This window comes from Scleropages formosus, chromosome 2, assembly GCF_900964775.1.
Source record: "Scleropages formosus chromosome 2, fSclFor1.1, whole genome shotgun sequence".
NCBI lineage: Eukaryota > Metazoa > Chordata > Actinopteri > Osteoglossiformes > Osteoglossidae > Scleropages > Scleropages formosus.
The window spans coordinates 30137463-30161827 of NC_041807.1; the positions used below are offsets into that span (position 1 = coordinate 30137463).

The 24365-nt window shown below is 43.9% G+C and overlaps 1 protein-coding gene across 19 annotated transcripts in view; it reads right to left on the reverse strand.

Moving 5' to 3' along the window:
* The window catches only part of LOC108925612 (ERC protein 2), a 238838-nt gene that overhangs the window by 78 nt on the left and 214395 nt on the right, over positions 1-24365 (reverse strand). The window contains exon 23 of one of the 19 annotated variants that reach the window (XM_018737675.2): positions 5-1713. The exons of 17 other annotated variants lie outside the window; for them this stretch is intronic. The gene's annotated coding sequence lies outside the window, so the exon portion shown is untranslated. Of the gene's footprint in view, positions 1-4; positions 1714-22231; positions 22301-24365 lie in introns of those variants that run through there. One more of the 19 variants, XM_018737674.2, reaches the window with a different exon arrangement.

Below are 24365 nucleotides of genomic sequence, written 5' to 3' on the forward strand. Positions count from 1 at the left end.
GAAACACAAACAGATGGGCATCTAAGGATGAGGTGGGCCCTAGTTCAGCGCTAAACACTCCCATGCACCCTGGTACCAGAGTTCACACATCAATTGGCAAGACCTCCCACAGGAAGAGAGCATTTCGCAACCAGGCCACTCAGCACAGGCTCAGAAACAAACTGTACCACTTACAGCTGTCGCTTTGACTACGTAAACACAGACAGTAAACATTATGATATCATATTAACGGTGACAGTGTCGAGTTGATTCACACCAAAACAATGATAAAAGGAGAGCAGTCAGGATTTGGCCACTTAGCATCAGAGTAATCACATCCGGCAGTTGAGTGACAGCCTTGCTGAGTGATGGTCTGCTGCCTAGACATCGATATTCAAAGTGGACCCACAATGACATGACTACCATCCCTGCTTTTCCACATGGCTACAACACCGCTGCTCTCCTCGTTAGACGGCATGCTGCAGAAGCCAGCACCTGGGCCAGTGGACTAAGGCAAACACGTCCCTGGTTAGTAACAGCAGTAAAAATTTATGCAGCTTCTGATGTCCGGGATAGACTGAATTACGGTCCATGTGCTCGCCAAATGTTGAAAGCCTTCACCCGGAATACCCACAACAGATACCCGACAAATATAAAGAGCAGAAATGCCCTTTTCTAACCTGCAGCACATGGCACCTGTACTTCTGATGGGCTAATTAGGCAAATCCAGAAACCGAGAGGGACAAAATAGATTTTTTATCACTAGGAAATGGGTTTCCAGCAGAGCTTGGGTATTAAGCCTGAAAATCCCAGCAGGCCTCGGGCCAGTCCTTAAATTCCACAACAATACGCTCAGATCCTTAACTCGTCATCGCCTGAAAACCTGCCCGTCGCTTCCTCAGAGGTCATGCTGTTGTCGTCGAGATCAAACATGGCCTCTAACATGCTTAATTATTTCATTTTGGTGATGCGATAAAGTTACGACAGGAGGCAATAATTCAAAAATAAGCTTGCAATGTGTTAGTCCTCCCAGCTGCCTTCAGCTACATCCACGGTGATTGGTTTTAACAGACAATTAGTAAGAGAGGACCGACACCAGGCACAAGCTGTGGGCAACTTAACGTGATCTGCAAGGCTTGTGCATTTCTCTGTAGCTTGGCCCCAAATTGTCACTGTCCAAACCACTCTTAATTGTAAAGCAGGCCATTTATCTTAGAAAACAGAATTAGTAATTAAAACATGGCAAAATCATACATGTAGCCTCTAAAAATACCCACCTTGCAGGTATTGCAGAAGTAAACAAAACCAGTCTGTGGGCAATAGAAGTTTTGTTTAATGTTTGAATTTATGGCATTCCGTTGATGTTCCTCAAGCAGCATGGCATTGCGCCAGTAGGCCTTGTTAAAAATTTGTTAACTGTGTTTGGCATTATTGCAAACTTTGCATGCTCATTTGTAATGAATTCTATAGGAATGTGCACATTTTGGGAAATGAAGTAGTCGCTGAACACACATGTTGTGTATCTGGAACTAAAAACAATCATGTATATCTTTATAAGGCCTGGGACACCCTGGGAAATCCTGATAGCTTTTTAAATAATGACTAGTTTTTGACTGTTACAAATACAACATTGTTCATATTTTGCCTGAAGGAAACTCGTATCATATTCAGGACAGTTGTTTACCTGTCTGTACATGTTAAAGCATCTGCAATAGGTTAGGAAGGCAGAGCAATCTGTTAAGAACACAAATAAATAAACATAAAAAGTAATTAAACCAAGTGGCACAATTTGTTATACCATAAAAACACAGTTGTGCAATTTCCACAGTTTACTTACATTCTAAAACATTATAAATGATTTTGCAGTTCAAAAAATAATAAGCAGTAGTGAGTGAGGTACTGTACATTACCCAAGGCTAATACTAGGGCTGCAGAGCAAAACTAATGTATGTAACTACATCCTTAAACCGAAATAAGCTTTTATTTGTTAGCTGTCTTTGAGGTAGCCTCAACATCTGCTACTGCTCCTATGCTCAAGAGCAAGAGCATAATAAATCGCAAAAATCTACTTTTCATTTGCTCATTCAACTGCTGACTGAGAAAGAAGTGAAATACCAACTTCTCTCTATTCGATCATTCTCTAAGCTTCTTAGAAATTAACAATGGGCAAATCTCTTGTAAAGTACTGATATGTCTACAACATGTTTTTGCTTGGCAACAGGACTTGGAGCCATCACAGGTGGTAAACAAAGCATGGAATTTGCCACATTTGGTGAAAGGAGGACTCACAAATTCCTCGATTAAAGGGAAAAAAACCGTAAATTCATTCAAATGGCTTTATTCAAGTACTGTCCTGTTTATTGTGCCTAACACAAAGAAATCAAGGATTTTCCATGATCCAAAAATCATCCAGTGATTTTCGTGATGATAATTTCAATGTAGAACCAAAACATCAAAAATAGTCGGAACTGAATTATATGGGAACACATATGGGAGCAACCAGCAAATGTATTGGCAACTCTGGGACTTAGAGATGGTCTTTGCATGAGCTGGTTTACCTACTATTATTATAAGTTATTTTTAATGTTACACAACATCAGAACTTTAAAAAAACAACAAGAAAACTGCAACATTTTGGTCAAACTGTTTCCAGTGAACCAAACTGTTCTTGAACAGTCTTTCTCAAAACAGAGGCAGAGAGATGAAATAACGTTGGATGGTCCCTCTTTTGATGAAGAGGCATGAAACTCCGTTTGTTTTACAGTAGGGTGTAAATTATAGGTTCTCAATGGAGGACAGAGCCTGTGAGATCTTTGGGGTTTAATAACACTCTCAATGCGCCTGTCTGCCCACCACCTGGAGTGAGTAGAGAAGACCACCTGACCTTCCCGCTAGTCTCAAAGGGGGTGTCTCATGGGATCCATCAGGTGTTTTTCTCACAACCCCCAAGCCAACACCCTCAGCCACATGCAAGACATAGAGTATTTTTTACCCCCTTACCATCCCTCTCAGCGTTAGTGGGCTTCTCGAATGGTCTGTGGAAGCAGCAGCACCGTGTAGAGAACTAGCCTTGTAAATGTCTTCGTAATTACCCCAAAATGTCAGCGTTCAGGAACATTCTGAGGACAAGCCATGATGCATCGTTCCGTTCTTCATAGAATGCCACCATTGTCAAAGGCACAAATTACTAGAAAAGTTTGAAATGACTTGGCTTTTCTTTGATGCTCAATTTATCCAATTCTCAGGAAAGGCTTAATTAAATAATTTGAATAATTTGAAATAAATTCAACCAATAGAAATTAGAGTGTAAACATGGAAGAGTGTAGATTTTTCTGTACACTTGTCATTGCATGAGCTCGGAGCCCCCACTCCGGTTGAGGGACTGAGCGGAGGCTACTGTTGCTGCGCTGCTCTGTCTGAACACCGAGTGTGCTGGGAAGACTGCAGAAAGAAGACAGGAAAAAGTGCCACTGAGAGTTTATGAGGCCACGTAAATTACAGTTCAAACTGGCAGACAAAGGAGATTGGCTTCACAGGGTGGGGGGGGGGGGGGGGGGGCTTGGCAACAAAGAGGTTAAACATCTGCACATTGTCTGTGTCAAGTCGGCAGTCAAATAGCAGGCTTCTTATTAGGAAGTAGTTATGCTCTGTTTGCTTTCCGAGTGGCCTGTCTGCAGGCGTTCAAAAGGACCCCTGCTGGGGGGCTTGTGGCCATATAGGAGGTCTGGGGGACGGCAGGATCTGCTCAGCGGGATGGGGAGCAGGGAGCCGTCAGGTCATCCCTGTGGGTATCACCCGCTTGCTTCACCAGGCGGAGGGACGCCTGGGTGCTGCAGAAGCACAAAGCGGTGAGATGCTGAAGCACAGCTAAGAAAAAAAACCCTATCTTGAAACACAGACACAAATGTAAACGTTGCCTCAGGGTAGCACTCTCAAACGCCAACCTGGATCATCTGCATAAGGAACCGTGCGCTTGGATGCCGGGTATTGAATATCTACGGAACGAGTGCTCTGCTTAACTAGAGCAGCATGTTCTTTTTTTTTCTTTTACATTTAAGTGGTACTAATGTAAACTGCTTGTAAATAGAATCCTTGCTGAGATTTGGGACCACCTATGTGCCTTTTCTGTTGGTCTTAGTTCTTTCACTACCAATTATTGTGGAATTCTTGTCCCTCTTTTGAAACAACTAAATTCAGTTACAGCACAAAGCCTCTGCACTGCATCTACCGGTACAGAGAAATGTGCTGTTAAATGCTGAGGTTGGAAGAGGCAGCAGATGATTCCAGTTACAGATCCTCAAAGTTCAGAGATTTCAGAATACAAATACAGAAAGGAGCACACACATATGTATATACAATTCATTGAACAAATGGCATCATTTCAACACTATTCATAAGCCTTAGTACTCATTCTTGAACTCGTGACTACTGAATTACCTTCAGTAAGGTACCTTCTTTTAGGAAATTATATTTACAAAAAAGCGGGGGCGCAGTGGCGCAGTGGGTTGGACCAGGTCCTGCTCTCCAGTGGGTCTGGGGTTCGAGTCCCGCTTGGGGTGCCTTGCGGCGGACTGGCATCCCGTCCTGGGTGTGTCCCCTCCCCCTCTGGCCTTACGCCCTGTGTTGCCGGGTTAGGCTCCAGTTCCCCGCGACCCCATCTGGGACAAGCGGTTCTGAAAATGTGTGTGTGTGTGTATTTACAAAAAAAAAACCCAACAACTCTTACTGCAACAACAATTAAAAAAGTGTCAGCAAAATGTGTTAGGGCTCAGCTAAATGTAATATTTTTAAATTATGAATACACAGTGCTTGCATCATACAACAATAGTACATACTGTTCCATACGTTGACATGTATACAAGTATTTGTGTATTTGTATATTGTGCGTGTACAGTAGCAGTGTAAAGTGTGAGTACACCATGGGGACCCTGGGCAACATCTGCGTGGGAGGAACAGGACAGAAGAGTAAGAGCGAAAGCAAAGCGACGCACAAACGTCCTACATCTCTGGAGCTGCCTCATTTCCATGTACAACTTGATAACTGAATTCCTTGTGAAAACAAACTAGTGTTCAGCAAGTGTTAGGGTTTTCACGCATACTCTACATGCACGGCATACAAACACGCTAAAACATGTAGCTGCGTTGCAATGGTAGACTTTAGGTCAGAATTATGGTTTGTTGTGCTGGTCATCACACCGACTGGTGTGGAAGCTGCCGCTCGCCCTTTACACCGGTAACCTCTCCCTTTGCTCAGGACCACTGTAGTATGCGCAGCATATCAGGGTCACTGACGTTACCACCTCAAATTCCTGCTATTTAGCATGTTTACCCTTTGAGAAGCTTGCTATCTCGCGCCCACCCTGGTGCAGGAGGTGCCGGTTGGCTGTTACAATGGGAATGTGCCACACCAGCTGACCAAGCAGCTGCCCCTCTGCAGCCTTATTACTGGCCCACTGGCCGTGGCAGCACTGCAGACGACCCCGTTCCGACAGCGGCCGGCTGAGAGGACTGGCCACGTTCAGAGCCTGCGAAGGGAGGATGGCTGAAGCGAACTTCGACCAGTGTGTTCACGCACTTACGGCAGCAAAGAGAACATCAGGAGGATAAATGTGAGCACAGTCCGGCTCTCTCTGTCCCAAGTCCTTATTCCCTTATTCTACTACTTCAGTCATCAGTGACCCGCTGGAAGCCCTCATTTCTGTTAGTGTCAGGCTACGGTTCTCCTTTGACAGGATGCATTTGTACTAGTATGGGACAGCACTTGGAGGCAGATGGCCTTATTCTGAGTGCCCCGTCGCTGGGGAGACGTCTGCATTGCTGTTTACTCCAACGTCCCGCTATAAGGAAAAATTTAACTTGCATGCCAGGTTCCTGTGCTTTTTCACATGGATTCCCTCCCTGAAAATACGAGTCCATGCAGATCGCTCTATGGGGAGCCGCTATTTAAACTGTGAAAAGTGGAATTTCACGAAGGGGGAGGGGTGCAGCACAGTCTGATTATCTGAATAGCCACCCTTTGTGGCCATTGCATATTCATGTCTATTTATTTGAAATGTAGACACGCTCACAGCTAAGACAGGAAGGCTGCGTTTGACACGTTTTGCAGAGCCTCGGAGCTCTGTGCTGGGATGACGTACTCAGCCATTTCACTTCAGCTCGTATCAGCCACGGTTTCCAAAAGTGCAAACAAAACTCAGACTAATTTCATTGTCAGGATGCTAAAGCAAACGGATGATTGAATCTGACACTGAAAAGCTTTTGTAAGATTTGTAAATGTCCTAAAAGCACTTCATGGACCTAAGCCAGCATCACAAAGTGGCTGAACTGCTCTTTTGAAGAATATGCTGCAGACTTTGCCATACATCAAAGTTATACTAACATATAATATCCATAAATCACACGGGATACAAGGTATTTGTTAGACAGAAATGCCACTGCCTTTGAGCAACAAATAAATCCTCTAAATAAAACTGCATAACAGGTTAAGGTAACGTCTCTTATTTTGTCTAAACTTCAGAGCAACTTAAAGAAATGCTATAGAAAGAAAAAAAACCCTGAAACGTCTGGACTCGGGCAAAATACTTTTACATTAGCAGCTGCAGTTAAATCATTTAGCTCTGGCAGCAGCCGCGTCACACACTATCAGAACAAGTTCCCATTCAGACGGGTTTAATGCCATCTGTCTATTTCTGAGATTGAGACTTTTGATGAACTGCTCAGGTTTAGTGTCTCACAACGAAAACACACTCACAGTGGAATGCTGGAGATTTAAAGGCTGCCTAAAATATGGTCTGCATCAGGCACTTCATGAAAGGGGCATATCTCCTCTGGAACAATTGCTTCAAGAGCTTTTTCATCTGACTTTTACAACTTCCTCCTGCTTGGAGCTGCAGTTCTAACCCAAACAAAACTCATTTTTTTCTGTTATTGGCCCTCATGGCATGTAATTGAGAATCAAGGTAATTATCCCTCCAGCTGCTCCCAGTTCTTTTTTTATGTAAGCAATACCTGCCTAATCCTGAGAGTAACAGTAAAAGGCTTCTATTCCTCTAGGCCTCAAGGCCTCTTGAATTAGAGAGGAAAATGGCTGTTTTTCCTTACAGTCCCTATTAATATTATAGTTCTCCAGAATCCTGTCCCCTTTGAAGCCTTTTAAGTTACACTAAACCCCTATTTAACTTTTAAACAAATCTCAAAAAGTTCTCTTCGGGACTTCAGTCGATCGATTCTTGGATAAATAAACGCGTTACATTTCAGCTGGACTTTTTGGGTGGAAATATGTAAATATAAATACATTCACACATCTAACAGGAGCAGTCGGTACAATAGCGGTAGTTAGAGTCTCGCAGTGAGGGAGTCATGGGTTAGAATCCCACTGCTATTGTAGTACTTGTTATTAAGGTACTTACCCTCAACTGATAACGTGAAAAAACACTGCTGTATAAACAGATACATCACCGCATATTTAATTATATAACACTATATGTCACCTTGGGTAAAGATCCCGGCTAAACACACACACACACACACACACACACACACACACACACACACACACTGTGGCTGAAAGCACTTGTCCCAAGCAGGGTCGCAGCGAGCTGGAGCCTAACCCGGCAACGCAGGGCATAAGGCCGAAGGAGGAGGGGACACACCCAGGACGGGATGCCAGTCCGTCGCGGGGCACCCGAAGCAGGACTAGAACCCTAGACCCACCAGAGAGCAGGCACGGGTCAAACCTGCTGCACCACCACACCCCCCGGCTAAATAATGGTTGATAATGTAGCACAACATTGAAGGGAAAAAAAAAACAGAAATATATTTAAGTTCTGATAAAATGTATTAATGTACAAGTTGTGTGATATCCCATATAGACAAAAAATAGTAGGGTACCTGCCCTCTCTGACTGGCTTTTAGCGACTCAGGGAAACCAACAAGATGATAAGGAGTAAATGTGCACACCACTAGGGGGGGTAATTATCGATCCAAAGAGCACACGAAAATCAACGAGGTATAGCTCATCGAAACGCAATCGCCGTTCTGCCGTTTGCCAGTCTTCCTGTTCAGAGAAGTGTTTCCTGTGAAGCTTTTCATTCACTTTTGTGAGAGACACACACCGAGAGACAGACAGACAGAGAAGAGATTATGACAAAACTTCTTCAGGCTTTTCGAGAGCAGAACTCTTCCCTCTCTATTATCTTCTCTGTTACAACTTAAAAGCTTCTAATGAGCCGAGGGCTTGGGCTTTGCGTCCGACGGCGATACGCTGGCATCGCTCTCAGGTTAGCCAGTTAATAACTGATACGGGTGGAATCCGAAGCTTATACTCCTTTCCTGGGTGCAGGTTGTTTTGACATTTCTGCAGATGTACAAAAAAATTTTTGGCAGGAGAGGGCACAGGAAAAAAAATCAGTAATAATGCCAAGCATGAGAAACAAAATAGGCTCATAAAAGTGTAGAAATTTCGCAAAAGTTCCAGTCCATTATGAGCGGGGCTGTGAACAGTTGCGGTGCACCTGATCTGGAGTCGGTCTCAACTATCAGTGTGGGCCGAGCGTGGGGGGAGCTCTGAAGGGTTCCCCCAATCAGGTATTGAGGAGTTCCCTGTGAGGAAGGTTGGGTACCAGCTGTGTCTGGGACCGACGCTGGAATTAGAGCGAATATGGAGTGATGGCTCCGGCAGGCTCTCCCAGCAGGACTAGGAGTGTGGGGAACAGCAGCAAGGCGGCGGGTGAATTCGCAGAAGCGTCAGTATGACACGAGACAGCCTGGGGAGCGCACCGCAGATGGACCGTGCTCGTATTCCAGCGGAAACTGAGAAAACAGCAGACACGCTAGGTTTAAAACCCCACACAACCAAGGTTATGGATGTTCTACAGTGTTCCGACTGCAGGGACCAGAGGAGAAAAAGAAACAGAGACAGACGTTTCTACAGGCTGACAGCCACACCCCAGTGTGTTTTCACAGCCCTGTTCCAACAGTGTACTTTCACAGGTAGAGGCCTGGATGTGGGGTTTCCCCAGCCTTCTCCTTGTGTATCGTACATTAATCCCCCAGCGAGTGGTGCTGACAGTAAGGCCCCTCCTCCATGTGATCACTGGGTGCGCTGGGGGTCCTTGTTTGGTGCCACTCACAGCCATGGCTATGGGTTCAGCAAAGACTAAGACTAATACATAGCGCTTCTCATATCCTGGCCAGCAGCAGAGTAGTGGTTAAAGAGAGACTTGTGCGCTGAAGGATGTTGGTTCAAGTGCATTGCTCTTGCAACCTTGAATGAGGCACTTTGCTTTATTGTTCCAGAAAATAATGCTGCTATATAAATGGTTAAATGTGATTTGCAGATAAAAACGTTGACTAGGCGATGAAAAAATATTAATGAAAACAATGTAAGCTGCGATAAGCCAAGTGTTTGGAAAAGAGTGGTGGTGGTGGAGAAGACGAGCCCCCATACATTCCCCTTCCAGCAAACACACCAGTACGACACGCTTCAGGGCAAAGAAACCCCAACAGGGGCTTGATAAGGCCCATGCAACTCTTTGAGGATCTTATCCCTATCAAAACTTTTTTCTTCTGTCCTGCTGCAGAAATCCTCAAAGTTTCAAACTCAGACAACAACTGACACTTGATAGCTTCACTTCAACATGACAGGAAAGAAGCAAGCATAAAGTGAGGGTAAAATAAAAACAAACATTGAGTAAGCTACGAGTACTGGCATCCCCTCATAGCATTAAAAGGAGGAAAAAGCACAAATCAGCATTTCTGTGCTGATATCAAACACCCAAGGCAACATCAAGCATGTAAGCCTTAATATTTAGAACGTACTGACTATTCACATATGAATATATTTGATTTTTTTGCAGAAATAAGAGGGTTTAAGAATCCTGAAACCATAACCTTCTGAGATAAGGTTTAGTTTTATACTGACTATTGTACACTTCCTCTATGGGTTCACGCACAAATACAAATATCTCATACTAGGGATTCCTGTCAGCTGAAATGCTTTATTTGCCATCCTGCAGATACTGCAGTTAATTTAAGTGGCCATTCACATGACCATTCGTACGTATTCTAATTGCTCTAGTTTAGTACAACCAGGAAATGAAAAGAAGCTAAATCAGGCTCAAAGCCATCCCTGACCAAAACACTATAGTGTCACTGCAGTACAACTTTTTACTTAGTTATGGAAATGGTAAACCCTGTGTCCCATCCAGAGTGTATCCCCCCTCCTTCAACCTTGCGCCCAATGCTTCCGGAATAGGCGTCTGGTTCAACGTGACCCTGCTTAAAACAAGCGGTTATTGAAATTGGATGGATGGATGGACTGAAATGTTTTCAAGTGAAAATAAATGCATTAAATCTACTTAAACACAACTGTAGTGAAACACGTGGCTCATTTGGATTTCCTGAACTGGACCAGTAGGTTGTGAGTTTAAATCCTAGCTGGTACACTTGCGAGAAAGGTGGGGCACCTAACACTTGCCACATGCCTTGTCGCTTTGCTGAGCTGAAGGTTTCAGTAAGGGAGCTGATATCATGATGTGATACCGTGTACTGTATTTTTTGACAACTGCAAAAAAAACATCTTGTTATCGGTCTTACAATCTGTCCGAACCGCTCGCCCCATACGGGGCACGGGGAACCAGAGCCTAACCCAGCACACAGGGCGTAGTGCCGGAGGGGGAGGGGACACACCCAGGACGGGACGCCAGTCTGCCACAAGGCACCCCAAGCGGGACTCGAACCCCAGACCCACACAAGAGCAGGACCTGGACCAACCCACCGCACCACCGCACCCCCCTGGTCTTACAATAGCATTACATTGTTAAGTATGATTGTGCTGAAAAATGGAACAACAGACTAAACATATGGAAGAGATGTATCTCACATGTTAGCAACGCAACCCAAGTCAATCTGGTTTCTTTCGCAATCTTTGAGTGACAGAGACAATGGATCTGCACTGACATCACAACAACACAGTGGATCTGCCTGCGTTGTGCTGCCTGCTTCCTGATGGATTTTCAAGGCTTGTTTTTTTGGCACATTTGTTCCCACCTATCAATTTTCAAACCATAGCTTGTGCACATTGTATAAAACATGTCTCAGCCTTCTCGTGGAATGTCCCATTGGGTATTTCAAAGTCTATATAGGAAGATTTTTTTTTAAAGTCATGAAAAAATGGCAGCTGACCAAGATGCAACCTATTTTGAATAACATAAATCTTTCTGTAAGCATGACTAGGCTGAATGAAAATGCTGATTATTTTGCTTCTTAGCAACTTTATTCCATTGCAGTTTTATTTTGGAGGACTGCCTCATATGTAAGAGGGGTTGGGAGGGAAAGGCAGTGGGGGTGGCGGCAGCAGTGGTGGGGGGGTTTGTATTTACATTTCATCTCAAATCTATTTAGGATCATTTGAACCAGTTAAGAAAATAAATCTGATCCTTAAGATCTCAATCTGTTCGTGAGGAAAAACAGACGTAGGGCTCAGCAGAGTGGGCTGCTTCACCTTCGAGGTAGGAGCTGGAGGAGGCTTTGGGAACTCCCTGCTTTGACATCTGCAGGGGCCAGACACCCGTTTCAGTAGCCACGCATCCCCCCCAAGAGCGCACGGCACCTACAGACAGAGCCGACTCTTCGGGGGCGTCTCGCCGTACTGCGGGATGAAAACCTTTCGTTTTTTATTTGGCTGGGAAATTGTGAAGGATTTATGGGCGAAAGATACGATCTCGCCGAACTCGTCGGGGATTTTCCTCCACGGAGACGATTTATTTCTCAACCTGCGCCTTCCAGGTCAAACACAGACGGATTGTACCAACACAGACTAATAATCAATTACACCTATTATTGGGTGGCGTTCCTGTGATACATTCACGGTCCCTCGCCATGGCAACAGAAAACACAACGTGAAAGCCGTCAACCATTTCAAAACCTCGTCCAAAATTTTTTGGGTAACTGTGTGCGTTCGTAGAGTCTGCGACTCTGCCAAACAGATAAAAAAAAGCAGGTCCCCTTTTCCACGTTCAGATTTTAACTATTGAAACCGCAATGCAGCTGGCGGCAAAGCACATACAGGTACTTTCCATCCAGGCCGTGTCTATGGTTCACAGGAGCTGTCTCTGCATCAATTCAGGAGCACCTGGTCCATCAGGCAACCTCTACATGTATCATTCCCGTTATCAGCGAGGAACGGAGCCTGATAAGACACAGCTGTCAGGAGGGGAAATGTGAATGAGGGACGGAGAGAGTGTGAGTGAAGGACGTGCCGCACGTCTTCAGACGCTAACTCACGGCATGTTCCAGGCGCAGTGGACAGCGTAACAACACTGGCACTGAGCGCTTAGAAAGATGATGTACTGGAGCTAGTGATGTAAAAAAGAAATATTAATAAAAGGAGAAGCAAAGAAGGCGAGAAACAAGCCCTGGCAGCCGAGTGAGCCGGGGCCACGGCTGGCACAAGCTCGCGCCAACATTCTGAAGACATTTGTGGAACAGGAAGGAGTTTGAGCCTCTAGGAGAACACAGCTGACCTCACGCAGCACAGAACAGCACCCGCCCCGCGCCCTCGGGGCCCTTCCAACGCCCGGGTCATTATTTTTAAACGCAGACTGCAGGAAGGGCCAATCATTTGTATAATACGGCATGTTTGGGGATCGCGCCCGGTGGGGCGGGGGGGGGGGGGGGGGGGTCGGCCCATTCCAGGACGAGGTCGGCTCGGGGATCCGTTTCCGTGTGCCGCTCCTTTTCGGCGTGTTCCCGAGGTCAAACCACCGTTGAGACAACAGCAGGCCTCTAATCAAACGCATGCCTGAGATCGAACTGTCATCACACAGAGATCACGAGAGGGGGACATCCAGCGAGCTCGCAGTTCAGCCAGTTATGTCTTACAAAAACAATAAATGGACAAAGCCGCACAACTCCTTCTACGTCCTCTCGTGAACCTGACAGACTTCTGCATTCGGACAAAATAAAAAGAGAGTCAAAAGGGGCAATGGACACACCATCCATCAGATGACCACAGAGAGATTTAAAAGGCAGGAATATGGATTCCTCTTCGTATTTTCATATCCTCATAGTGCACTCCACGTGGAAATCAGTAAACCTCCACAGAATTATTGTTACCTGTAGTGCAATTAGAAGGAGGCGGTTGCCAGAGCAGACCTGTCGGCAAGCGAAGAATGTGCCTGCGCACTCAGCAACATATGGAAATCAAAGATGACCTGTATGAAGACCTTAAACCTCCCACAAACTCCAAATTAAATCATGAGCTCCAATGACAGGAAACTCTCTCTCTCCCCCACTGAGCAGCAGTAACCCATTTAGGAAAGAGATGTTAATACTGCCACTCCAGCCTGGAGGCGAGGTGGGGGCTGCAGGCAAAGCGTGTGCGCTGGGGGGCGGCTCGCCTAAGCGCACTGCACCCGCATGTTGGGCCTGTGCTGTTTGACAGGATGGGAGAGTCTGTAATGGACAAATCACGTCTCACAGAAAGCGAATTTAAGGCAACTGTGTGGCGGGAACTCGATGACAAACCTACGAAACACTCGCGTGTTACAACAGCGAAGAGAAGCGCGGCGCCTTTAAACGCTGCTGCTGGAGTAAAATGGTCAACAGGGACACAGTCTAAAGTGTTTTACCAACACATGTGCTTTCTCACAGATAACGCAACAGAAACGATCCGAAAGAACAAGCGGAAACAAATGTCGGGTTTGTTTCTATCACACCATAGACTCTTATTTCAACCTCAGCTTGCTAAATGAGATTGTAAGCAATTGCTCAGCCACATAAAAACTCGTAAGCCAATAACATAAATACTTATTTATGAAAATATAGCCCTTAAAGACACCCAGTTGAACATACATATATTTCTACGCCACATAAACAGGCCATTTTTGTATAGCTCTTTTCATCATGTCTTCCTGTTTCAAGGAAATGTGCCGAACCTTGTGAACTTCTTTACATTTATTTTAATTTACAGCAAATAGATATCACTACTGGTCGACAGCAGGACTGTGCAACTTGATCTACATTTACATCACCACATGCTTCAGTCTTTCTATAGGGTGCAACAGCACGGGACAATGTAAGCACACTATGTAGGCACACAGGATAAACACTTTGGTAAACAAATTTAGGTGCCACGCTGATCGTGTTAGGTTTACACATTACATGCTTGCGCCTACATTAATTTTGAAAAAAGAGCAACACATGAAGCGTGAATTCTGCACATTAAGTAGACAATCTGATCATAATAATGTTTTGCCTTCATGTTGCATCTTTCGGAATTGTAAAAAGCATCATATTTTTAGTAATAGAGGGTATGAAAAAATTACACTAGCTGGTTATGAAAATATAGTTTGCCCTAACAAGCTAGCTAATATAAGCTAAACTCATTTCCAAATACTGATTATTCAAAAGGCAGCTCCTGTTCTGTTATCTTTTCACTTTTACTTTATTATTTTATAGGGGGTGACAGAATTCCTGAAATGAAATGAAAAGAACTCCTTCCACTGCAGTGGACACTTCAGAGCACAGAGTGGTATACATTTTCACATTTATAACATCTGTCATTTTATAAGATTCCATGTTGGATAAAAATCAAGAAAAATCTCAGTGTTCAGACTTTAAAGAGTGCTGCTGAAAACTGCAGACACTTTCTGGGAAGGATGAAATATGATGTCCTCTTTAGAGTGAGTATCATTCATACATCTAAAAGTCGCTTTAGTTCAGTAGAAGAAATGAGTTCCCACCACTAGCATCCACTCCAGGCCTACGCTTTTCTGGTTGATCCTTATCTGCTGTAGTAGTGGAATGAGGGCCACCCGTTGAAGGGGGGAAGCAATTTTCCAACACTGTAGAACACCTAACACACTCACTCTGTGTCCAATCGAAGACCACTGAAGATCACTGAAGCAAGGCTTTCGATCACAGGAAGAGGGATTTCTGCCTGCTTCCACCAGTGGTCTGCATGCACCGGTGCTGTATGAATCTGAACCTATTTCCCCATAATGCCATGTCATGCCTTCTTTTCAGTCATCTGCCAATCTCTCCAAGTCCTTTTACTGCCTCCAGACTGGACAATAGGGCTGCTTTCTAAATGACCGCTCATTTTGATGTTTTACCTGACAGAACCCCCACCTCGTCGCCCACGGTCCCACCCAGCCGAAGCACACACCAGAACCCTCATGCTGGAAGGGGTTAGGATTTCCAAAGCCCCACGTTTTAATGCAATATACTGTTACAATTCAATCAAAACCTGAAATGACGCTTAAATCCAGTTTAGTGTGTCGGCGCATTCCTGCCTAAGCTGCGACGCTTAATTTAATATGAGCGTGGCAGAGGGCAGCACGGCGAAGGCAGTGGGCCTCAACGCCGCAGGCACGGTGACTGCGGTGTACAGGGTGACTCGGCAGGTCCAAGGCAGGCGAAATCCCAGAGGAAGAGCTGCAAACAGAGTGAATGCCTGCTCCCCAAATAAAGGGCCACCCCTGGGCCAGACTCAGAGGGCCCTTGCAGTCCTCACACTATGGGAGCCCAAGGGTCAGCCACTGTTGATCGGAAAGAATCTGACAGCGATCGAGGAGAAGATGCCCCATTACATTTGCTCTCTAACAGCAGGACCAGGGACCTCGAGCTGATGGGGGAAGGAGCCATGCAGGGAGACTATTTCACTCTCATTATTACAGCTACTATCAGCAACGCTCATCTAAATGACCCAGAAATGGCTCTCTGTGTGCATTAGCAGATCTGCGAGTGCCCCAGGAACCCCCATTCCCCCATTCCAGCTGTAGCACTGACACATGGACCAGCCACACTTTGTAACACCTTGATATGATATCACTGGCTTCCCTTCCAGCCTCCACTGCTGTATTTCTCACTCATAGCTTTTCCTGCATTTTTTTCTTCAAGTAAAGCCATGGCAAGAAAAATCTTTAGTGCTCTGTAAGGGCAACAATGGTTAAAGGCTACCATAAACGATGATGGTTCAAGGCCTCAGAGGGCTTTGCTATAGTATTATTCAGCAAGGTACGTAATCTGAATCAATTCACTGGAATATCCACGTAAATAAAAAGATACAATGACAATTCCATTTGGATAAGAGGCCATTAAACAATGAAATAAAACCATTTGTCTTTCAACCTGGAGGTAGATTTGTCACATGGTGAAAAAGACCAAAATGCTCCTCGCAGTTCCTTCCATAGCACACTTCCTCACCTCAGGTATATGGCACCTTCATGATAAATCCAATACATTATTTAGGTCTTATAATAACAGTCAATCGGTCTTCTAATGTCTTTGGCTATTTAGTTTTCTCTTGCCCATGGTTTCACAACGTGGTTTCACATTGCCAGAGTTACATTAAAGAAGTGTGCTGCAACTATAAATTTAATATAAAACTATAAATTCTGCTGTCCCCACTACTGCTCAAGCCAATGACACGCCTCTTTGCAGCGATGCTACGTAACCCAACGCAACGTCCACAGAATCGATAAGCACATATTGAAAATGAGCTATGAACATCTTCTCTGACCAACTTCTGCAACATATTTCTATTGCAGTTTCATCATGCAGATCTGAGATTTCACCAAGAAATTTGTTTTTTATTGTCTGCAAAATGGTATTGAACAATAAGCCTCGAGGAGCATATTGTGTAAATGCTATTTGCACATGTTTTGCAGCCAGTAAATTCCTGTAGAAATCAAAACCATGCTGGAAACCAACAGCAGCAGGTCAAAGTCTGTCCATTAGAAAGGGGCTACCTGAAAATGCCCTTAAAAGAGGATTTGGTGTGGGCAAAAACAAAGGGAGGAGGGAAATAAGACTAAAGATTAAACTCTGGATACACAGGAAGAACAATCAAATATACAAACTGGAAGTTCCCTTTTTAACTGAAAATGTTCAAAAAACTTGAGCTTTTTTATTCCAGAAAAATTTCTATAAACTTTTACAATTAGCTTTTGAATTAATTTCTCTAGTTCCCCAGTAACCTGCCAAAAATAATGTTAGTCACATAAAATGGAATCATATATTTGCAGCTAAGTACAACGTTGGCCTATGTGATGAAGAATTTGGCCTGTCCAAGGTCAGACGCCAGTGTTTACCTTAAAATTTTAGGGGTTAAACTTTAAATAATAAACACACAAACAAATGATACTTTTGCCATTATCGTTATTAATGTCTTAAGTAGTATAAATAAGTGAAAAATATGAGAGTAACTGATGAAAAGATGTAAAGCACATCAGTATCACCGCTTTTCATAAACAAAAAATATTTAACGTGCAATTAGTACAGTCTAAATAGTCCATAACAATGAAATCTCCAGGGTCCATTTGACAACTGTGCTAAAGAGATCAAAAAATATAATTTTCTCATGAAAGAAACCAACGTTTGGAGCAACCGTGTGTCTTCGTTTGTAAAAAGAAAGAAAAAAAGACGAAGAGGAACAGCTGAGGCTCGATTTGGCTGGCAGCTATGATACAGAAAACTCCAAATAATTATCCTGGTTCTGATTTCAAATGTCCTGACAAGACTCCTTTACAAATTAAAAGCAGTCCTCTCCTTAAGTGAATTAATAATCCCCCTCAAAAAATCAAGTTACTGTTTCATCAGTCTTCTGCAGGGCTTTTTTTACACAGATAACTAATTTTATGCAGCTCAACGCTAGGAATGTACAGCACCAGATAAAAGCAAAGTATCTGTATATCTGTAATTGACATACAGAGCACAAATATCTAGGGAAATCTGAAATGCAGATTTAGACAAGCAGCAAAATACTTGAACAGTAAATACACTGTATGTATATATATATATATTATACACACTGTATATACTATATATACTGTATATTGACTGCATGATAATTTCCTCAGAAGAATATTTTAATGTCACTAGATACCATCCAACAGCAGATGTAGGAAAAGCGTCAATTCGTATTAATGCATGGAATGCATGACTCAAAATCAAGAGTAGGTGCTTGTTGGGTTTTTCCAACAAGAAACATGTCAAATAGCAGGATAAGATCCAGCGAATGCCAGCAGATTAAAATCATTAGAAAATAAGAAGGGTTATTTGTTTAACCTTTCAGGAGGGGCTGTCCCCCTCCTCAGCGGAGAGCACAAATCTCTCTGGACAGGCTTTTGTGGGAAACGTACTCTCTGTAAGGTGTAATTTCTTCTCTTCCCACGTCTCTCTATAGGGAGGTTCCCACCATTTTCTGACGTTACACTCCAATTTCTTTAATGCTTAGTTGGACAAAAAGATAATTATTATGTTTTTGCTCAGCTGACACCTTAATCCAATGCGACTCACATTTTTACAGCTGGATATTTTTCCAGAGTGGTTCAGGTTAAGTACGTCACTCAAGGGTACGACAGCAGGGTCCCTTCTGGGACTACGCGTCAGTATTCCCAGTCTTTATACTACCTGGTACTGTCACAGTGTGTGTTTCTGAATAGTGTCCATGGCAAAGAGAAGTTTCTTCATGTTAATAAAATTCCTCTGAACACACACACACATTGGCTGAAACCGCTCGTCCCAAGCAGGGGTCACGGCAAGCCGGAGCCTAACCCGGCAACACAGGGCGTAGTGCTGGAGGGGGAGGGGACACACCCAGGACAGGACGCCAGTCTGTTGTAGGGCACCCCAAACAGGATTCGAACCCCAGACGAGCCAGAGAGTGGGACCCAGCCAAATCCGCAGCGTCACCACACCCCGTTGCCTCCGAACACTAAGATCATATCTGAAAAATGTATTCTAAACATCCCCTGCCAAGCTGAGGATTCCAGTTTAATCACTTCTTTTTAAGAATGCATTAAAGAAAAATCTGCCCTCTAAAAGTCAATTGGTTGAAATTACAGATATGATGAATGATATACAGTATATGTACCATACATGCAGTCATTGGTGAAAAATGGTAATCTTTGAAAATTATTCACCTTTACCTTTACTTCACCATCACCTTTCTCCAAGGTGATTTAAAATGGTAGCTCAACTTTAAAATTCACTCACTTTTATTAACCATTTATCATTGTCAGGGTTGTGGCATTCCAGAACCTATCTTGGAATAAGTGGGTGGAAAGCTACACCCTGGACAGGATACCAGTCCATCACAAGGTAGCCACACAGACACACACACACAGACACACACACACACACACAGAAAATCACACACACACACACACACACACACACACACACACACACACACACACAGAAAATCACACACCACAGGCAATTTAGAGTCACCAAGTAACCTGAACTGCATGTCTTCGGACTGTGGGAGAAAACCAGAGCACCCAGAGGAAACCCACACAGACACGGGGAGAACATGCAAACTCCACATAGACCACACAAGATTCAAACCGATGCGCAAAAAACCCAGGCACTACGAGCGGCTCCCTGCTGCTCAACAGCTCTATGTCACTCTTTACTACTAACAGCTGACATAAAAAGCAAATTAAGAGATGCATTCATTGTTGGTCATAACAAAAGAATGTAATTAACTCAGTCTGAAACTAAAAAGTCTGCTGAAGTCACTAGCCATGTGGCGTTCACCTCCTGTGCAGAGCTGCTCTCTGTTACGCACAGACACCGAGAGGCAACACGGGAGAACTTGAACCTGAGTCCGGAGTTGTTATCGCACAGCCTCCGCACTGTCACTGATTAAAGGCTCTGCGTTTTCAATCCAATGGATTTCAAAAAAGAGACTCCCTCGTGCAAAGGTAACAGCCGAGTCCAGCCGTCGCGACCCACAGATCATCTCGTACGGTTTTGTTGGTCGAGCGCAGAGGCCTAATGTGAAGGAAGAGGTAATAACAACTTCTTCTGCCCACAGCTCTGTAATTGAGTCGTCTTCCTGGACTCTTTCACACCGAAGGAATCCAGGCCGAACCACATCAAAGGCACCACAACTACAATGAACACAACTAACACGAATAAGTACACATAAACAGACTTTTCCCTCATCAATTCACAGCTGGTTTAATATAGGTATGTCTTAAAACATATGGTTTCATAATTGGACGCAATATTTCTGTTAAAACCAAGAGTAAGAGTGTGTCTGTCTTCTGCTCCTCTTCCACTCAAAGTGTACGTCTCCTTCTTTCAATAAAACATCTTACTTCACTTAGCTCAGGTCATAAACATGGGTCTGTTCCTGTGCTATGTGATGAAGTCACACACACACACACACACACACACACACACACACACACACACACACACACAGACATGTATGCACACACGCAGAGATTCTTCCTGAGACAAATTGTTCCCTGGTGGCTGGAGATCTTTCCACCTGGTCCTGCTTTTTAGATATGAACCCTGTGCTTGAATAGCCTACACAGACACACACACACACACGCACAGAGTTGCTCTCCGTTACACACACAGACACCAAGAAGCAACACAGCAGAACTTGAAGACTCCTGAGGGAAGACCTTACATAAACAATATCACTTTTTTATTGCACACACTTCCAGATTTTTTCTTTGGTTCGCTTTTTAAGGAGAAAAGGTCAAGTGGCCACCATCAGCCGTGCCACGCCGCTCTGGGTCCAGTTTCCCGGCCCAGTCATCAGAACCTTGTGGCACGGTGGTCTGTTTCCAACCCTAGTGTGGGAAGGCAAGAGGCTGACGAACAGCACCCGCAACCGCTTCGGTGCCACTATCCGAGAGCGAGAGCGGCAAGTCTGCTTTGGCTCAGGGATCCTGAGTGCCAGGCCTGTGCAGCCCTCCACGACTCATCTAAATACTGCCCGCTTTTGTGTATAGATTCCTGGCAGTATAATGAAAACATAGGGGATGGGGGCCAGTGTGGGTTTCTCTGCCGTATTATCAGATTGTGACACGGAGCGTGGAATGAACAAACTGTGTTTGAATTTATTCAGCTGTTCCCATAGTTTTGTGTTTCACAAGAAGCTGCAGCAGCACGCCGGCTCCCATGCGACTTGAATTAAACTGTCTGTAACGGGCCACTTTAATAGCCTAGTGCAAACTGCGTGCTCACGTTCGACGAAACGCATTTCTCCTTAGGTCATCACAAATGGCTCTCCGTTCAAATGGAACGCTGGCGCAGTCATGTCAGTGGAATATATGTCGTGTCAGTGGAAGATATTCAGTTGCTGTCCAAACAGTGAGTTGGTGCTACTATTTTGCACCAGAAATTAACGCCTTACTTTAGCAATGGACGCATTTTCCTTGATGTAACAGTACGGAATGGTCTGTGTTATATCACTTTAAATACCACTCTCATTATATCAAATGAGAGGCCGAAACCCCATAGAACCAATAATGACAATAATAATATATAAACAAAATGCAAAAAACTTTGATCGCTCAAGCTATTCAAATCTTGTCTTGAATTACTGTGACCTCAAATTGAATACCAGGCTGTGGTGTCTTCAGGAGATAAAGAACAGAACTTATCTGCAAATGTCTACCTTGCTACTGTAAAATGAATGGAGTTTCACTATGGCATTACTGGAGCAGCTCGTTACTTTCTTTCCATCCTTTACAAGCAATGGCTCTGAGAGAACAGTCACAATCACAATGGCATGCAAGCTGCTTGGAGACTGATGGAGATGGAGATGGAAATAAGGAGATCAGTCACTAGTTAAACAATCCCCTTTAATGTGACAGGTATGCTCATACACCTGGCAGCGTGAACTCCGCACTCTTCAGAACCTGCTAATCTGTTTATCTCCTCAACCAGCTCTCTCACTTGGGTTCCTCCTCCTCCTCCCCATCTTGCTCTGCCTCTCCTTCCCTCCCTTGACACTGCGTAAAGATGTTGGGCCTTCAGAAAGCATGGATCCCACTCAAAGCAGTGTCTGATCAAGTGATCAATGCAGAGTTTTAATGTCACACCATGACTGCATTGCTCCAACAGCAACGTGATCATCTCCGGAAGGGAAATGTGAGGGGTCAGACTTGTATTGTTCAGGGTTAAGGAGACCCTGAAGAACTCTGCCACAACATTGAGAATCTGTGGACTGAGATCCAAAGACTGAGGTAGCAGGAGAAAGTAAGGGAAAAATAATTACATACCAGGACAGAAGCTTTTTCAGAAGCCTAGGCCTTACATTTAATGAAGGGTAATAGCATACATTTTTAACTTTTTTTTTTATCCATAAAGGGCACATTTTCCACAGAGACCAAGAAAGACCTTCTACCCTCTGTTCTCCACCTGTCCAAGTGCCATCCTGGGGTGTTACTGAAGTGAGGAGAGGGATGGGATCTGTTTTCATTGTGAAACCAGCACAGGGACTGGAGAACTGCAATGGATTGCAGTCACTAAACTGCTGGATCCAATGCCAGTGGAGATGTTTCTGAAAAACAGAAAGAATTTGGGAGTCTTGCCCTCCTAATCCAAGAGATAAATAAATTATCTGCACAGGAAAACAACATCTCACAACCGAGCATAATCAGGGTTATGTGATGAAAGGCACAGACCGGCAGAACCAGGAACAACTGGACCACTGCAGTGGAAGCCAAGAGATCAGATGACCAGTCCATCATAGGGCAATCAAAAAAATATACACACACACTACAGGAAATTTATAGTGGCCAGTTTCCCTGAAACAAATTTTCGGATGTGTGCGAGGAAACCATGGGGAGACCGTTCAAACTCCACCGAACGAGGATCAAACCTATGCTTGATCACACAGTCCAGGCACCGTGAGGCCCCGGCATTACCCACTGTGTCACTATGCTACCCTTGTGATCATGTTTACTACATTTTTGTACATGGCTGCTTTAACAAGACTTATAATTCTTATCTTACGACATTAAAGTGGTTACAATTTTTCATGGGTTGAGCTAAAAGCTGTAACTGGTCACCGGAGGTTTCGCAAATGCACATTTACTTTAGAACATAAAAAGGCCATGCTCCCAATAATGAACCAATTAGATTTTTTTTTTTGTATAATACATCTCTGCAGTAATAAATTCTAATGATGATTGCCTAAATGGTCTCTTCCAAGCTATTTTGTTCTTTTGGAGGCACAAGAACAGTCAGCAGATGCAAAGTGAATGAAATGGGATCCTTCTGTATAGAAGCAATCAGCATGGCCACAATGGCTTCCCTATGCCTCACACCAACAGAGCTGCAGTCTGTCGCTGGTTCGCTCACTATAATCATGGGACGGCCAAGGTCAAGGAAAGAGAGGTGCAGGAATGCACTCTACTTGAAGAAACACTGGGGTAAATTCTCCTGCAGCAGAATCAAGTGCTTGCCATGACTTCCAAATGTCATAGTAACCTTTGGCCTTTCACATTTCAGTGGTGTCATTATGTAATTAACACCAATTAAGCAATTTAGGCTGTAAGAATGTCAATGGTGCACAGGGAGCCGTGTCAATTATACAAATAGGTGACCCTAGAAAATGAGAGGACTCAGAATGCAACAATGAGTCCTCAAATTGATTTCTTAAAGTGAAAATCACCTCTTGTGACTCCCTGCCCCCAAAAGGTCACCCCTAATTTTCTCCATTTACAGCGGGTAGTATGGTACCACTCCAGACCTGAAGTGTGCCATGTAAAAAAAAGAAAGTACGTAATGAATAGACATAAAATAAACACTTTCCATAATTTTTGAATGAAGGGTCACAAAAAGCACACAGAGGCCATAGGCTGACGAAACAACCTGGCATAAAAAAAAAAAAGCAGCCTTCAATCGGCCCAGAATCATTTTCAAATATTTGCAATAGGCCTGTGGCACCAGGCCAGTTTCCCTGCTGAAAAGCAGCCTACAAAGGACACATATCCGGAAGGATATGAATAACCTTCTCACTAAGAAAAAGCTAAGAAAATCTATTTAAAATTGGGAAACAAAAGAAAGGCCTACTTTACTGTTAAAACTTTTACACACCTTTAACATTGGAGCTGAGGTGCCGGTGCCTCTAGGTAACACAGCATCTATTTTAAAATACAGTCAGTTATAAGGGTTAGTCCTTGAGTAGTGAAAACAGAAAGGGGTGTATGGATCGTGATGCAACACTGAGTGTCACAGATAGATCCACAACCAGTTATGGGACATTACAGATGTTTGATATTTGTAACCTGCTATAAAACTTCTGACTAAACTCAATGAGACAGGTATAGGAACCAGAATAAGAACAGAAAAAAGCAAATATGAATTCTTCCCTTTTTTTACATCTTAGGCATTAATATCAGATATCTGACTTGAGGATGGGAGTTAATTTGTGTCTCAATCTTATTTCCTTTGCATGCAGTCCTCAAGGGTCTTATAGGATGTACTTAATCAGTGCCACATTACTTTGCCAAAGGAAGTCCCTGAAACAAAAGGCAGTGAAAAGGATGGCAAATTAGTTTCAGGACTTTCAGAACCCTGAACCGAATGCAAAAAAGTCACTTTAGGGCAGGAGGGTAAGT